The sequence below is a fragment of the Cryptomeria japonica genome, unplaced genomic scaffold, assembly GCF_030272615.1.
Source record: "Cryptomeria japonica unplaced genomic scaffold, Sugi_1.0 HiC_scaffold_416, whole genome shotgun sequence".
In the NCBI taxonomy this organism is placed as follows: Eukaryota; Viridiplantae; Streptophyta; class Pinopsida; order Cupressales; family Cupressaceae; genus Cryptomeria; species Cryptomeria japonica.
The window spans coordinates 64143-68003 of NW_026729237.1; positions in this window are offsets into that span (position 1 = coordinate 64143).

The following is a 3861-nucleotide window of genomic DNA, read 5'->3' on the forward strand; positions in this document are numbered from 1 at the left end:
TGGAAGAAGTTTAAACAAAGAACACAAGGAGAGTCAAAACTCACTAAGAAGCAAGATAGTGGCAGTAGTAGAGGAGGATACAATAGAGGAAGGGGATCAAGTAGTGGTTCTAGAGGAAGATCCAGTGGCCAAGGTAGAGGTTCCTCATACATTACAACAATGAAGTGTTATCATTGTAACCAACTTAGTCATCTAGCTTATAGGTGTCCAGAGAAGTCACAAGGTGGTGAGAGAAGAGTGAGTTATCTTTAGGAAGAGTCTTCAAGTAGCAAGACATCAGAAGTTGCCTTAGAGTCAGAGGTAGGTGAAAACTTGATGAGAAGAAGAACCTTGATCAAGGAACCGGTCAGTGAAGAACCCAGCCAAAGAAGGTCCTTATTTAGGATCAAATGCAAAATAATGGACAAGGTATGCAAAGTAATCATTGATTCAGGATCCACAGACAACATAGTGTCAGAAGAGGCAGTGAGTAAGATCAGATTGCAAAGGATTCCTCACAACAATCCTTATAGAGTCACTTGGTTGAACAAAGGCCAACATGTTTTGGTTAGTGAGCAAGCATGGGTGGATTTCACTATTGGAAGATATAAGGACAAGGTACTATGTGATGTCCTACCCATGGATGCATGCCATATTCTATTAGGAAGACCATGGCAATTTGATAGATAAGCTATCCATGATGGAGCCAAGAATGCATACTCGTTTAAGAAAGATGGAGTCACATTCAAGGTTCAGTCTATCCTTGAGGGAGGTGAAAAAAGGGCAGTAGGTCCTAATGTCCTTTTGGTGAGTGAAAAGAAGTTCTTGAAGACACTTGAGGAAGGTGAAGGTGTAGGGTTTACACTAGTGATGAAGCCTAAAGAGGAAGACAAGAAAGAGCAGCAAGTTCTACCAAAAGAAGTGCAAGATTTGTTGAAGAAATTCAAAGGTATAGGAAGTGAAGGACAACCAACCACCTTACCTCCAAAAAGAACCATAAGCCATCAAATAGACTTCATTCTTGGAGCATCCTTGCCTAATAAAGCAGCCTATAAAATGACTCCTCAACAAAATGTTGAAATTGCCAAGCAAATCCAAGAGCTCTTAGACCAAGGCCTAATTAGGAAGAGTATTAGCCCTTGTGATATCCCTACGTGTTGGCACCAAAAAGGTGGTACTTGGAGGTTGTGTACTGATTCTAGAGCCATAAATAGGATCACATCAGATATAGGTTCCCTATTCCTAGAATAGAAGACCTAATGGATTGTTTAGGGGAAGCCAAGTACTTTACCAAGATTGACCTTAAGAGTGGCTATCATCAAATTAGAATTAAGGAGGGTGATGAATGGAAGACTGCATTTAAGACTACTGAAGGTCTTTATGAGTGGCTTGTAATGCCATTTGGCTTATCCAATGCTCCAAGAACCTTCATAAGACTCATGAATGAGGTGATGAAGGACTTCATAGGTAAATTTGTGGTAGTATATCTTGATGATATTCTTATTTTCAGTAAGGATAGAGTAGCACATATTAGTCATTTGCAAGATGTATTACAAAGATTATATGATGAAAAGCTAACCATGAATTTGGAGAAATGTGAGTTTGTTAAGAAGGAGTTGGTTTACCTTGGTTTTGTGTTATTTCAAGGAAACCTCAAGATGGATCCCAGCAAAGTTGAAGCCATTGTAAATTGGCCTGCTCCTAGATGAGAAACAGAGGTGAGAAGCTTCCATGGACTAGCTCAGTACCATAGGAAGTTCATTAGGCAATTCAGTGCTATATGTGCCGCAATGATAGACACCATTAGAGGTGGTATGAAGGAAAATTTTTAGTGGGATGAAGCAGCAAACAAAGGTTTTGAAACCTTGAAGGAGAAAATAGCTACTCAACTGGTGCTAGTGTTGCCTAGTTTTGAGAAACTTTTCATTGTGGAGTGTGATGCAAGCAATATTGCAGTAGGTGCTATCCTAGGCCAAGAAGGAAGAATAGTAGCTTTCCATAGTGAGAAGCTAAGTGATTCCAAGAGGAAATACTCCTCTTATGACCTTGAGTTGTATGCTTTAGTGCAAGAATTGAGAAAATGGAGACACTATCTCTTACCCAAAGAATTTGTGGTGTATACGGATAACCAAGCATTGAGTTTTCTGAATTCCCAAGACAAACTCAGTCACAAACACATGAAATGGGTGGAGTATATGCAGGTCTATACATTCACCATTCAGCACAAGAAAGGGCAGCAAAACTGGGTAGCTGATGCACTAAGTAGGAGGCTCTTGACAGTCCAAGAAATCCAATTGAGAAGCATAGGTGTGGATAGTTTTAAATATTTGTATGCCGAGGATGAAGACTTCTCAAGTGCCTACCAAGTATGCAAGGAGTATCAAAATCATTTCCATAGTGAATACTCAGATTTTACCTTACAAAATGGGCTATTATTCAAAGGTGGACAATTTTGTGTGCCTAAAGGCTTAATGAGGGAAAATATTATACAAGAGAAACACAATGGCAGACTTAGTGGTCATTTTGGAGTCAATAAGACTCAAGAGTTGGTTAAGAGATTCTATTATTGGCCAAGGATGAATCAAGATGTGAAAAGGTATGTGGAGACTTGCATAGTTTGCCAAAAAGCTAAGGGTACTTCAACAAATGCCGGTTTGTATCAACCTCTTCCCATACCAAGTAGACCTTGGGAATGCATTAGCATGGATTTTGTGGTAGGTTTACCAAAGACAAAGCAAGGATATGATAGCATTTATGTCATTGTGGACAGATTTAGCAAAATGGCTCACTTTGTGCCTTGTAAGACCACTCATGATGCATGCCACATAGCTCAATTGTTCTTTAAGGAAATAGTAAGGATACGTGGTTTACCATTGAGTATAGTTTCAGATAGAGACTCCAAATTTATGAGTCATTTTTGGAAAACATTAAGGCAAAATATTGGCACAAATATCTCTTTTGGATCAGCCTACCATCCTCTAACAGATGGGAAGACCGAGGTGGTGAATAGAAGTTTGGGAAACTTATTGAGGTGCCTTACCAAGGAGTATGGGCAGACATGGGATCAAGTACTTGCTCAATCTGAATATGCATACAATGACACCATAAATAAGAATACCGACAAAAGCCCTTTTAAATTAGTCTATGGTGTGCACCCAAGAGGCATTTTTGAGCTGTGGGATTTAGAAAGTGCAACAATCATAAGTGGATATGCAGAGGACTTTGCTCAGTCCATGAATCAGTTAGGCAAGCTTTGAAGGAGAACACCAGCAAAATCAAACAAAAAGTTGATGAAAAGAGGAGAAATCTACAATTTCAAGTGGGAGATCTTGTGATGGTGCACTTCAACAAAGAAAGGCTACAGAAAGGAGTACCAAACAAGCTACACATGAGAAGGATAGGTCCATGCAAGGTGGATCTACCTAGTGACATAGGCTTGTCACCAGTTTTTAACATAGCAGACTTGGTTACATACAAGGGGCCAATCCAAGGTGAAAAATGTAGTCACTCAAAGGTTTTAGATGATACACATAACCTTCAGTTACCAGCCAAGCCTAATCTTAAGGCTGAGAAGGTGTTAAGTTCAAGAATTGCCAAGAAGACTAGGCATCAAGCCTATTGGGTGCACCTCATTAAATGGCAGGGTATGGATGATGTTGAGGCTACATGGGTGATGGAGTTAGAGTTTCAAAATCTTGGGATTGATCCAACACTCATTCTTCAAGAGGTGACATGATCTCTTTTTGTTAGGGAGAATGGTGCAGGAGCACCTAGGTCCTAGCTTTCTTATTTTGCAAATTTTGGCTTGTACTGACCCTAGACAAGTTTGTGGTGAATAAGGACTCCAGAAGGGTCAAAGAGTGAGTATTTAGTGTCAATGTA